We start from the raw sequence: 14,261 nt of genomic DNA, 5'->3' as shown, positions 1-14,261 counted from the left end.
TTGTTCTTTACTGTTCTTTATTGTTCTTTACTGTTCTTTACTGTTCTTTACTGTTCTTTATTGTTCTTTACTGTTCTTTACTGTTCTTTACTGTTCTTTATTGTTCTTTACTGTTCTTTATTGTTCTTTACTGTTCTTTACTGTTCTTTATTGTTCTTTACTGTTCTTTATTGTTCTTTATTGTTCTTTACTGTTCTTTACTGTTCTTTACTGTTCTTTATTGTTCTTTATTGTTTATTGTTCTTTATTGTTCTTTACTGTTCTTTACTGTTCTTTACTGTTCTTTATTGTTCTTTATTGTTCTTTACTGTTCTTTATTGTTCTTTATTGTTCTTTACTGTTCTTTACTGTTCTTTATTGTTCTTTACTGTTCTTTATTGTTCTTTATTGTTCTTTACTGTTCTTTATTGTTTATTGTTCTTTATTGTTCTTTACTGTTCTTTACTGTTCTTTACTGTTCTTTACTGTTCTTTATTGTTCTTTATTGTTCTTTACTGTTCTTTATTGTTCTTTACTGTTCTTTATTGTTCTTTACTGTTCTTTATTGTTCTTTATTGTTCTTTATTGTTCTTTATTGTTTATTGTTCTTTATTGTTCTTTATTGTTCTTTACTGTTCTTTACTGTTCTTTACTGTTCTTTATTGTTCTTTATTGTTCTTTACTGTTCTTTATTGTTCTTTATTGTTCTTTACTGTTCTTTACTGTTCTTTATTGTTCTTTACTGTTCTTTATTGTTCTTTATTGTTCTTTACTGTTCTTTACTGTTCTTTACTGTTCTTTATTGTTCTTTACTGTTCTTTATTGTTCTTTATTGTTCTTTACTGTTCTTTATTGTTCTTTACTGTTCTTTATTGTTTATTGTTCTTTATTGTTCTTTACTGTTCTTTACTGTTCTTTATTGTTCTTTACTGTTCTTTATTGTTCTTTATTGTTCTTTACTGTTCTTTATTGTTCTTTACTGTTCTTTACTGTTCTTTATTGTTCTTTACTGTTCTTTATTGTTCTTTACTGTTCTTTATTGTTTATTGTTCTTTATTGTTCTTTACTGTTCTTTACTGTTCTTTATTCTTCTTTACTGTTCTTTATTGTTCTTTACTGTTCTTTACTGTTCTTTATTGTTCTTTATTGTTCTTTATTGTTCTTTACTGTTCTTTATTGTTCTTTATTGTTCTTTACTGTTCTTTATTGTTCTTTACTGTTCTTTATTGTTCTTTACTGTTCTTTACTGTTCTTTATTGTTCTTTACTGTTCTTTATTGTTCTTTATTGTTCTTTACTGTTCTTTATTGTTCTGTATTGTTCTTTATTGTTCTTTACTGTTCTTTACTGTTCTTTACTGTTCTTTATTGTTCTTTATTGTTCTTTACTGTTCTTTACTGTTCTTTACTGTTCTTTACTGTTCTTTATTGTTCTTTACTGTTCTTTACTGTTCTTTATTGTTCTTTACTGTTCTTTACTGTTCTTTATTGTTCTTTATTGTTCTTTATTGTTCTTTACTGTTCTTTACTGTTCTTTATTGTTCTTTATTGTTCTTTATTGTTCTTTACTGTTCTTTACTGTTCTTTACTGTTCTTTACTGTTCTTTATTGTTCTTTATTGTTCTTTATTGTTCTTTATTGTTCTTTACTGTTCTTTACTGTTCTTTACTGTTCTTTATTGTTCTTTACTGTTCTTTACTGTTCTTTACTGTTCTTTATTGTTCTTTATTGTTCTTTATTGTTCTTTACTGTTCTTTACTGTTCTTTACTGTTCTTTATTGTTCTTTATTGTTCTTTACTGTTCTTTACTGTTCTTTATTGTTCTTTACTGTTCTTTATTGTTCTTTACTGTTCTTTACTGTTCTTTACTGTTCTTTACTGTTCTTTATTGTTCTTTACTGTTCTTTACTGTTCTTTATTGTTCTTTATTGTTCTTTACTGTTCTTTACTGTTCTTTACTGTTCTTTACTGTTCTTTATTGTTCTTTATTGTTCTTTACTGTTCTTTACTGTTCTTTACTGTTCTTTATTGTTCTTTACTGTTCTTTACTGTTCTTTACTGTTCTTTACTGTTCTTTATTGTTCTTTACTGTTCTTTACTGTTCTTTATTGTTCTTTACTGTTCTTTATTGTTCTTTATTGTTCTTTACTGTTCTTTACTGTTCTTTACTGTTCTTTATTGTTCTTTATTGTTCTTTATTGTTCTTTATTGTTTATTGTTCTTTATTGTTCTTTATTGTTCTTTACTGTTCTTTACTGTTCTTTACTGTTCTTTATTGTTCTTTATTGTTCTTTACTGTTCTTTATTGTTCTTTATTGTTCTTTACTGTTCTTTACTGTTCTTTATTGTTCTTTACTGTTCTTTATTGTTCTTTATTGTTCTTTACTGTTCTTTATTGTTTATTGTTCTTTATTGTTCTTTACTGTTCTTTACTGTTCTTTATTGTTCTTTACTGTTCTTTATTGTTCTTTATTGTTCTTTACTGTTCTTTATTGTTCTTTACTGTTCTTTATTGTTTATTGTTCTTTACTGTTCTTTATTGTTCTTTACTGTTCTTTATTGTTCTTTATTGTTCTTTATTGTTCTTTATTGTTTATTGTTCTTTATTGTTCTTTATTGTTCTTTACTGTTCTTTACTGTTCTTTACTGTTCTTTATTGTTCTTTATTGTTCTTTACTGTTCTTTATTGTTCTTTATTGTTCTTTACTGTTCTTTACTGTTCTTTATTGTTCTTTACTGTTCTTTATTGTTCTTTATTGTTCTTTACTGTTCTTTATTGTTTATTGTTCTTTATTGTTCTTTACTGTTCTTTACTGTTCTTTATTGTTCTTTACTGTTCTTTATTGTTCTTTATTGTTCTTTACTGTTCTTTATTGTTCTTTACTGTTCTTTATTGTTTATTGTTCTTCATTGTTCTTTACTGTTCTTTACTGTTCTTTATTGTTCTTTACTGTTCTTTATTGTTCTTTATTGTTCTTTACTGTTCTTTATTGTTCTTTACTGTTCTTTACTGTTCTTTATTGTTCTTTACTGTTCTTTATTGTTCTTTATTGTTCTTTACTGTTCTTTATTGTTCTTTACTGTTCTTTATTGTTTATTGTTCTTTATTGTTCTTTACTGTTCTTTACTGTTCTTTATTGTTCTTTACTGTTCTTTATTGTTCTTTACTGTTCTTTACTGTTCTTTATTGTTCTTTACTGTTCTTTATTGTTCTTTACTGTTCTCTATTGTTCTTTACTGTTCTTTACTGTTCTTTATTGTTCTTTACTGTTCTTTATTGTTCTTTACTGTTCTTTACTGTTCTTTACTGTTCTTTATTGTTCTTTACTGTTCTTTATTGTTCTTTACTGTTCTTTATTGTTCTTTACTGTTCTTTATTGTTTATTGTTCTTTATTGTTCTTTACTGTTCTTTATTGTTCTTTACTGTTCTTTATTGTTCTTTACTGTTCTTTATTGTTCTTTACTGTTCTTTACTGTTCTTTATTGTTCTTTACTGTTCTTTATTGTTCTTTACTGTTCTTTACTGTTCTTTACTGTTCTTTATTGTTCTTTATTGTTCTTTATTGTTCTTTACTGTTCTTTATTGTTCTTTACTGTTCTTTATTGTTCTTTATTGTTCTTTACTGTTCTTTACTGTTCTTTACTGTTCTTTATTGTTCTTTATTGTTCTTTACTGTTCTTTATTGTTCTTTATTGTTCTTTATTGTTCTTTACTGTTCTTTATTGTTCTTTACTGTTCTTTACTGTTCTTTATTGTTCTTTACTGTTCTTTACTGTTCTTTACTGTTCTTTATTGTTCTTTATTGTTCTTTACTGTTCTTTATTGTTCTTTATTGTTCTTTATTGTTCTTTACTGTTCTTTATTGTTCTTTACTGTTCTTTATTGTTCTTTACTGTTCTTTATTGTTCTTTATTGTTCTTTACTGTTCTTTATTGTTCTTTATTGTTCTTTATTGTTCTTTACTGTTCTTTATTGTTCTTTATTGTTCTTTATTGTTCTTTACTGTTCTTTATTGTTCTTTATTGTTCTTTATTGTTCTTTACTGTTCTTTACTGTTCTTTATTGTTCTTTACTGTTCTTTATTGTTCTTTATTGTTCTTTACTGTTCTTTACTGTTCTTTACTGTTCTTTATTGTTCTTTACTGTTCTTTACTGTTCTTTATTGTTTATTGTTCTTTATTGTTCTTTACTGTTCTTTATTGTTCTTTACTGTTCTTTATTGTTCTTTATTGTTCTTTACTGTTCTTTACTGTTCTTTACTGTTCTCTATTGTTCTTTATTGTTCTTTACTGTTCTTTATTGTTCTTTACTGTTCTTTATTGTTCTTTACTGTTCTTTACTGTTCTTTATTGTTCTTTATTGTTCTTTACTGTTCTTTATTGTTCTTTATTGTTCTTTACTGTTCTTTACTGTTCTTTACTGTTCTTTATTGTTCTTTACTGTTCTTTATTGTTCTTTATTGTTCTTTACTGTTCTTTATTGTTCTTTATTGTTCTTTATTGTTCTTTATTGTTCTTTCCTCAAATTTCTCCAGGACTGCAGGAAACTTGTCCATCTCATCTGCTGTAAACGTGAACGTGTTGTACACATGCAACGCGACCGACCAGCTATGGTTAGCAACAGGGCTTTCTTGCGACGTTCATCATCTTCGTCTATCTCTATTGCCAGCAGGTGAAAATCAAAACTCTGCCTGAAGATTTTCCAGTTCTCGTGGACGTTGCCTGTTAACTTCAACTTGTCAGGCGGATGTTTATTGTTCATCTCTAACCGTCGGATTTACTCCTGGTAGCAGGTAATGACTGCTACTCACGCTAGATGCCATTCACAAGAGCTTTTTGTTTTTTTATTCTTCTTCTCCCCTACATACATCACAGTGCATTACCACATCAGTAATGCTGCAGCGCCATCTACAGGTTAGGCTGTATCGATACATTTCACAGCGGTTACTTTCCAAAGCACAAACACACCTGCATCCCCGCACACCCCCTCAACCCTGCAGCTGTACGCCGCACCGCCTGATGTGGTCTGAATACGGGCTAAACAACAGCGTCAGCTCCCGGTCCCGCCGTGCCGGCTGTCACACAGAACAGCGAGGCGGATTACAGGCGCAGTATTCCCGCTTTGAACGGGCTGTGTAAAAGGGGCTGAAGTGCACTCATCACCAACAACTAACATCTAAACAATATAAAAACTACGTCATTAAGAATAAGTCCATTACAAAATCACCTTCTGACACCTGTTAACAAATGTACTCAAAGCACCGGCTCAACAAGCTGAAACTATGCTAACCTGGTTATTTCTCCCACACATGCATTAGCTAAACTGCCAACCCGGTCTTCCGATGGTAAACGTTCACTCATGTTGCTCAACAAACAGACAATAAAGGAAAGATTTTCTGAAAGATAGAAATTAGGCCATATTTCTCACAGCAGCAAAGTCGAGCATCACCAACAACAATCTTAATCACGTCTATACATAATTAATACAGCAGGACTCACCAGTCACTGGAAAACAAAATCCATCCTCCGTTCCTTTCTGCAATGCCTGCCTGCGTGAGTCCTGCGTGAGTCCTGCGCGAGTCCTGCGTGAGGCCTGCGCGAGACCTGCGCGAGTCCTGCGTGAGTCCTGCGTGAGTCCTGCGCGAGTCCTGCGCGAGACCTGCGTGAGTCCTGCGCGAGGCCTGCGCGAGACCCGCGTGAGTCCCCCATGAGGCTGAGCAAGGTCTGCGCTTCACTGACTCGTTTGCTGTCTTTAACTTTTCACTACAACACAGTTGTTATGGTTCAATAACATTAAATAAGCCGGGAAGGAAACAGTTTACAGTTCCTTCATCAGATTCTGCCTCAGCTCTCTGTAGGTCGCTGGGTCGGTCCTGCTGCCTGATGACTTTTTATCATGTTTTACAAACATGGAAACAAAGTCAGTGTGACGTCTGCAGCAGGAAACAGGAAGTCAGCGGAGTGATTGACAGCTGGCTGGGTGTAGTTGTGTGTTGTGTTGGAGGAGGTGAAGGTGAGCTGGAAGGAGCCTCCTGGGTACTGAGGCTGGACGGAGCAGCTGATGGTGAAGTTGGAGCCCTGACGCACCTGAAACCCCTGCTGCTGGGCCTCGGAGACCCCGTCCATGGTAGAAGACACAGAGATGATTGGCTGAAGCAGCAGGTCTGTAAACACAGAGAGATGATGAATCCTTCTTCCTCTGTGAGAAGCTGAATGTTATTTTCTCCTCCTTTCTTTGTTCAAATTAAGGCCTTTTCTTGCTACACACAGACTACTCATGTGTGTGCAACCCCTGTGACCACTAGAGGGCCCCGTTGCACCAACGTATTTCTTCTCTCCTCAAATATAAATTAACACCAAAGGTCCTTTTGTGTCGATCTAAAATACAAACATTATTTAAGCTCACAATGGCTAAAATAAAATGTGTGTATAGATCAAAAAGCAGTTTTTAATCCGAGAGCTCTTTGTCTTACAAGCAGGGCTGTAGTGGAGGCTAAACGCACGTAAACGCCGTTTACCCACCTCTCAAATTCTGAAACAGTGTTTAAGCAAACTTTCCATCACTTTACAGCTGTTAGCTCAGACTGGCTTCCTACCACAGTTTCTGTTGGAGCTTCTAGGAGCGCTTGTTTTGTTTTCTGTTGGAACATTGTGTTCTTTTATGAGACACGGAGACGTCTGTTAGTGTTAACACGGACCAACAAACCACCACCCACTCCTGCTGCGCTGGCGTTAAAACAAACTAACCCTCTGTGCTGAAGCTAGCAGGCAGACTGGAGCCGCTTTCATGAGACAGACGAATGAATCAGAGTTCAGAGGATCATATATGACATTAACTGACATGTGCAGCATCAAATAATAATCTGTCAGACAAAAGACAACAAAGTAAGTAGCTAGAAAAACTCTTCAGTGAAGCAGAAGTTTTATAAATTGACATTAATGTTGTTTAAGCGTCCAGTTTATCTGCTGCTGCTTTACATTACAGTAATGTTAATGTAGCTGATAGTTTGATAGCTTGACTGCTGATGTATTCACACTGTGTGTCGTTTGTCAACAATTACTGTAATTAACACCGTACAAGTTAAAGTTCTGCTTCATGCTCTGTCAGACTCTTAAGAGGAAGCTTTTTACATTTCGAGACTGAGTGAAGGAATCAGGAGAGACGAGACAGAAGTGATGAAGAATCACAGGATGTAACGTTAATGGTGTTGAAAGAAAAACAAGGAGAAAGTAAAGAACTGACTGAACATTATCTATAACAATTAGTTATTAAAATTATTTATGTGATTTTTAAAAATATTTAGTTTGATTTCAGTTACTATCATAACCATAAACCCAGTATCTGGAGCTGGAACTGGATGTGTCTGCCTGTGCTTCTCCATACGGCTCTCAGGACCTGCTGGGTCCTTGGTTGCAGGCTCCACTCGTAGAAAACATACATGGCATAAATATAGAGTGACAACAAAATTAACCAATCAACATTTGATTTGTGGTGACTGGGACACCCCCAGGTGATGTCATCATATCAACCAATAAGCGCAGGTATTTCTTCGTTTGGGGCGCACAGACCTCACGCAGGACTCGCACAGACCTGACACAGGACTCACGCAGACCTGACAGCAGGGGGCAGAAGTCAGGCCCACAGGAGAACATTGAGCTGGATTCTTATAACCTCGGTGTTTCCAGAGCTGAAGGAGAGCCGGCTGAAGAGGAAGGAGCTCAGGGAGCAGAGTAGGACCTCCAAGGAGCCACAAACCACTGAAGAAGAAAATCATCTTTGGTTTCATCTCTCCTCTCAGTCTCAACCAGGTTTTTGCAGCCCAGTACGGCGAGGAACCAGCACCAACGCTCAGTGCCACAACAGGAAGTAGCGAGACCTTTATAAAGACCAGTAGAAGAAGAGCAGAGAGGAGATCTGATTGGACCATTTGTAACATAATTATCTGTATATAGTTATATTTTATCATCATTAACTTCTCTCATGTGAACAGCTGTAACTGTTTTTACTTAAATATTTTTATGAATCCAGAGTTTTATGGTCTCATCTGGATAAATGTTGAGTCAACAAATCATTTAAAAATCCATCCAGTTGTTTGATGAGTTTATATCTTTTTTCTTCACTGTCTTTTATATACTATAAACTACTTATTCAGCTGAAATGTGTTATTGCTTCTTTTAAGAATATTTGCTTTTTGAGTTAAAGTAACTGAATAAAAGAAAAAGTTATTGAGTGAAATCAAATGTTTTATCTTTGTTTTGCTGTTTTTATGAAAAAATCTGATGTTTGATAGAATTTAAAGCACATGTGTTTCTGCTGAATGTTCACTCATTTATTGTATGTGACAGTTTCATGCTAATAAATCAGTTTCTAGTGTATCAATAACACTTTTACACTTTGTTTTATTTTGAATGTCAGACCCCCAAATATAATTAGCATTTCGATGATATTCTGGTCAGTTTAGTGCACCTCTCCCTCTCTACACTGAAAATCAAATTATACAATTATTGTTTGATTTGTGACAATAAAAGAAAAAGACAGAAACAAATCGTTAAAACTGCACTTATAAGGACACAATCAGATGTGTTGATGTCTGTTGGTGCTGCAGTTTGACTTCCTGCTCAGCTGATACAACACATGACACCTGTGTGATGTCACTGATGTCAGGTGAGTCCATCATGAGAGAATCCAGAGCGAAACACACAGGAGACAAAGTGAACACATCAGATCACATCAGCTTTCTGCTCGGCTTCTCATTTACTGTCAGCGTGCAGCAGATAATGATTCACATCAGGGTTTCAAACCTCCACCAAACGCTCTGTTGAAAGCAGTTAGTTTGACTTTAAAGTGTGTTTAGTTGCAGCAGCAGACTGAAGGAAACATCTTAACCAGCAGAGTGTGAAGAGAAAACCAACCAAAACCTTCTCACACAGTGACGTTCTCTCCTTCTGCAGCCAACAACATCCAAAGCAACTTGAGACAGTTTGACTTTCTGTGTCCTCTTTGTTCATTTGTATTATTTTGTTAGAAGTGTCGGCCAGGTCTCTCTCCTCACGTTTAACATTTGTCACTCAGGTTTTGTTTGTTTTGTGTTTTTTTTAAAATGTTTAAGTCAAACCTCAGAAAAAGATGCACATAAAGCAGAATGTACAGTCTTTATACCTTCATCTCAATGGATTTCCTGTTCTGAAGCACAGGGCTTATATAGAATACAGAATGTAGAAATAGAATTTATTTTAAAAAAGGCTCGAAATTCTTTCATTTTTTTATTTGCAAGTTTCATTTTTCTTGATAAGGTGTCTCCTGTAGGGTTAATATAAACCCTAATCCTTCAACATTACTAACAACAGCTACAATATTAACAGTTCAGTTATACGTCGGCTGTGTCTATAAATAAGCACAGACACAGTGGTCTGCCTACAGTATGCTTAGCATTCTCCCAACTATTTTATTAAACTTAACAGCCTCCCGTGTAATTTGTCAAACTCTAAACTTTTCCAACTTCAACATGAATTGGCTGCAAAATGATCGCAAGTCCTCTGTTAATATATCAAATCCACTAATCTGTCAACAGCAGCCTCGTCCAAAAACTATAGACTTCAGATCATTTATCATCATTGATGAACCTGACAAAGAAGATTATGTCATTTTTAAACAGTACTTTGCCTTAAACATCATCACAATACCTGCTAGTTTTCCCTTTAGCGAGGTGCATGAAGTCCCGCTGCAGAGAATGACTGACATCCTCACTGACGACCTGCATGATGAGACGACAGATTACATTTTCATTTTTATTTTGACCCCATAACAGCGTGTTGACATGTAAATATAAATGCAACAGACAGGGGGCGCTGTTTCACTTACTGCATTTGAATACTGTCCACCGTACAGCAGGTTACGTCTTTAAAGATGAAAGTTCAAATGCTGTTTTCATTTTCAAATTGAAGAAAAATGCATTTTAATTTTAATTGTGAGGTAAATATTGATGCATAAAGGGAAAATCAGATTACATTGTTTATTTTGCATTTTGGTGACCCAGAGTTTAAGTTACTTCTCTCTGAGACTGAAACCCAGAGTTTTGATCTCAGGCTGAACAGTTTGCACTGGAAACAACCAGTTTGGTTTCTGATTGCTGTTTAAGCTCAGAATCAAACGAACAGACCCTCCTGTAGCGGTGGGAGCTGGTCTAGAGGGAATCTGACCTCCTACAGACCTGGAGGCCTAAAGCAGGAGAGAGCAAGGACGGGGAGGAGAGAGAGAGGTGAGTATGAACAAACAAACAAACAAACTATAAACGAAATAAAAGGTATTTAAAATCTGTCCTGAAACATCCTGGTTTCACCTCGTCACATCTTCATTCCTGAGACTCAACCAGACACACACACACACACACACACACACACACACACACACACACACACACACACACACACACACACTGAACAGCAGGTGAAACACCTGAAACAGCTGATGTGTGTGTGTGTGTGTGTTTAACAGAAGGAACAGATCACACATGCTAACATGTTAGCTTCATTAGCTCTGACAGAAACCCTCAGGACACACACACACATTAAACATGTATGTAAATCTGCACGTTTGTCTATTTTTAGCGTGATGGGAGAGAGGGGCGAGCGAGCAGTGACATATATATTTAAAGTGACTCCTCTCTCTCTCTCCCCGGGGGTCCACACCGTTACCATGGTGATGAGAAGCTGCACAGCAAACATGTGACCCTCACAATACCTCTGTCTATCTATTTATCTACCCCTGACACACACACACACACACACACACACACACACACTGTTAGCCCCTCCCCCCAGTGACATCACACTGAGATCTGACACTCGCTCGCCCAACCAATTGAAGAGGGAGAGAGAGAGAGGACAGAGAGAGGGACGAAAGGAAGGAAGGATAGGAAGAAGAAGACGAAGAAAAAGAAGAAGAAGAAGAAGAAGAAGAAGAAGAAGAAGAAGAAGAAGAAGAAGAAGAAGAAAGGGATTTAACTTGCAGTATCAGACACAGAAACATCAGTACTGTCTGGAGTATCAGTTGCAGTATCAGCAGAAGTACCTGCAGTACTTGTGTTTTACTTCATCATCCAATCAGCAGGGACTCTGAGGACTGAAGCTTCGAACACGGACGCGTCCTCTCTGTTTGGTGTTTTAATGACCTGAGATGAGTTTATATTCTGTTACAGTTGCTCTGAAGTCTGAGTTTAACCACATTTAGATTTTAAATTAATATTTAACAGATAAATGTAGCATCAGTCCGGCAGAGTGAAACATTATTCAGATCATCAGAAAATATCTGTCAACTGTTCAATGAATGAGAGAATTTTAAATAAGCAGAAGTTATTTGCTGTCAGGATTTCTGACTGTGAGTTCCAGCAGCTGTATGTCAGCAGTCAGCAGTTAGTAGTTGTACTATAGTACTATAGTAGTAATACTTCACTACCACAGGACTGACATCCAGCACAGAGAGAACTCTGTGTTGTTTCTGACATTTTAACAAACTGAGCAGTTTGACAAAAAAACTCAACTCAAGCTCCTCTTACTATCTTTTTGTGGAGCTTTCAAGGATTCACCACAGTTATATTTATACTAAATAAATATATTTAAATCTTGCCTGTGAAGAAATTAAATTGCATTTCTGAAGCTTGGTGAAACTGTAGCGTAATTTCACCTGGACTCTCTTTAAAAATAATTAAATTAAGACATGGTTTTATTTTCCCTTCAAAAATTGTTTCCTTGCAAGCTGCCAAGGGAGCTGAGCTTCGGATCTATAGAAAATATTATTGATCAGTTCAGTAAATCAGAATAAAATTTAATCATCAAAAACTTTAAAAAAGAAATTGTGTTGCGAGTCAAACATTTCTTAAGAGGAGTTGCTGACTCTGTGCTTCTGCTGTGAAAGAGATGAACAACTGTTATTGATCAGTCAGCTGTTAGTGATCAGTCAGGTATCAGAACAGCTGAGTGGACTGGTGTCTCGGCGTCAGTGTGGATGGACACTTCTATTAAAACAAAGACAAAAAAATCAAAGCTCTTCAGGAGACACTTTGGATGGTTTAACTTCTTTCTGGTTCAATCTGGTCTCATCCGGTTCAGTCTGGTCTGGTCTTTGTGTCTGTGGTCTGAGGACAGTCAGGATGTTCTGGAAGAACACTGCCTGGTCATGGGATGATGCAGCAGGTAATGATGATGATGATGGTGGTTATTTACTCGCTGCAGACCTCAGGAGGACTCCAGACTCTGCACTAGAATCTGACCTGAACTGCATCAATACCACCACCCCTACCACCGCTGTGAAAACCAATCTGTCAACCACCACCATCTCCACCGCTGGACTCAGTGACTTCACAAACCATAGCCTGACCTCCAGCCGCCCCCTCAGCCTTGACCCCACCAACACCAACAGCAGCTATGTCTCCACATTGTACACCAACACCAACCAGCAACCGGCAGCTCCAGACAACAGCATCACACAGCGACTGATGGTGAGTCAACCTCTAGCATTACAGGACACAAAGCTATTCATTATAAAAACACTACAAAATAATAATAAACAAATAAATCCATAATCAATACAGTGTAATTGAATAGATGAGTTTAAATCTGAAACAGTCAAAGTCCTGCTAGCGCTCCCCAGAGTCTGCAGTGTTCATTACAGCTACAAAAGGAACAAATAACGAGCCTTACCAGTAACAGAGACAAAATATTTACGTGGTACTGTCTAGATATAGGACTTACCTTTCCTAATTTGGACATACCTTTCTTGATTTTGGGACATACCTTCTTGATTTTGGGACATACCTTCTTGATTTTGGGACATACCTTTCTTGACCTGAGACATACCTTTCTTGACCTGAGACATACCTTTCTTGATTTTGGGACATACCTTCTTGATTTTGGGACATACCTTTCTTGACTTGGGACATACCTTTCTTGACTTGGGACATACCTTTCTTAACCTGAGACATACCTTTCTTAACCTGAGACATACCTTTCTTGATTTTGGGACATACCTTTCTTGACTTGGGACATACCTTTCTTGACTTGGGACATACCTTTCTTGATTTTGGGACATACCTTTCTTGACTTGGGACATACCTTTCTTAACCTGAGACATACCTTTCTTAACCTGAGACATACCTTTCTTGACCTGAGACATACCTTTCTTGACCTGAGACATACCTTTCTTGACCTGAGACATACCTTTCTTGATTTTGGGACATACCTTTCTTGACCTGAGACATACCTTTCTTGACCTGAGACATACCTTTCTTGATTTTGGGACATACCTTTCTTAACCTGAGACATACCTTTCTTAACCTGAGACATACCTTTCTTGACCTGAGACATACCTTTCTTGACCTGAGACATACCTTTCTTGATTTTGGGACATACCTTTCTTAACCTGAGACATACCTTTCTTGACCTGAGACATACCTTTCTTGACCTGAGACATACCTTTCTTAACCTGAGACATACCTTTCTTGACCTGAGACATACCTTTCTTGACCTGAGACATACCTTTCTTGATTTTGGGACATACCTTTCTTAACCTGAGACATACCTTTCTTGATTTTGGGACATACCTTTCTTGACCTGAGAGATACCTTTCTTGACCTGAGACATACCTTTCTTGACCTGAGACATACCTTTCTTGACCTGAGACATACCTTTCTTTACTTGGGACTTACTTTTCTTGAATCGGGCTGTAATTTTCTTGATTTAAGACCTCACTTGAGACTTGTTGGTTTCGATTTTGGACTTGTCTTGGGCCAACTTTTGTGACTTGGAACTTGTTTGTCTTGACTTGTCCTGATATTGGACTTATTGTTTTTTACTTGTGACCTAACTTGAAGGTCTTTTTTAACAGCTGTGTTGATTTTCAATTAATTTTATAGAGAAATGATCTTTGATCCGTATTTGCTCAGTGATTAAGCTGTTCGTCTGACTGTTGTATATTTAAACTTTTAAAAAAAAATTTAGATTATTACTTTATCAATCTCACATCATCAACCTCTCAACCAATCAGATGGGTGATGTGTTGATCAGAAATATACACACTGTTGGTTTGTGTTTTACTATTTTTCTTTAGACTCATCAAAGATTCACATGTGATGAATTATAGAGTGAAGCTGCTTCTGCTGTTCACACGGTACACATACAACACACGTTTGTACGTCTATACTAATGGGGACACACATTGATATAATACATTACATAACTGTAACCTTCACCATGAACTGAACCTAAACCTGAGTTTAAATAGTTAAA

General features: G+C 36.0%; 1 long non-coding RNA gene across 2 annotated transcripts; it reads right to left on the bottom strand.

Moving 5' to 3' along the window:
* Nucleotides 1-7,598: 7,598 nt before the first annotated feature.
* On the bottom strand, nt 7,599-10,045 carry LOC121903587. Of its 2 annotated transcripts, XR_006098074.1 has the most exons (3): nt 9,841-10,045; nt 9,663-9,733; nt 7,599-7,855 (listed from the first exon to the last, which is right to left on the bottom strand). It is a non-coding gene; the product is annotated as an uncharacterized LOC121903587 (long non-coding RNA). The 2 variants fall into 2 exon arrangements; XR_006098073.1 differs by lacking the exon at nt 7,599-7,855 and having other exon boundaries at nt 9,658-9,733.
* Between the last annotated feature and the right edge of the window lie 4,216 nt (nt 10,046-14,261).

Source organism: Thunnus maccoyii, chromosome 9 (genome assembly GCF_910596095.1).
Source record: "Thunnus maccoyii chromosome 9, fThuMac1.1, whole genome shotgun sequence".
NCBI classification, from domain to species: Eukaryota; Metazoa; Chordata; class Actinopteri; order Scombriformes; family Scombridae; genus Thunnus; species Thunnus maccoyii.
The sequence above is the reverse complement of the archived record's forward strand: the minus strand, read 5'-3'. Positions and strand labels throughout refer to the sequence as shown.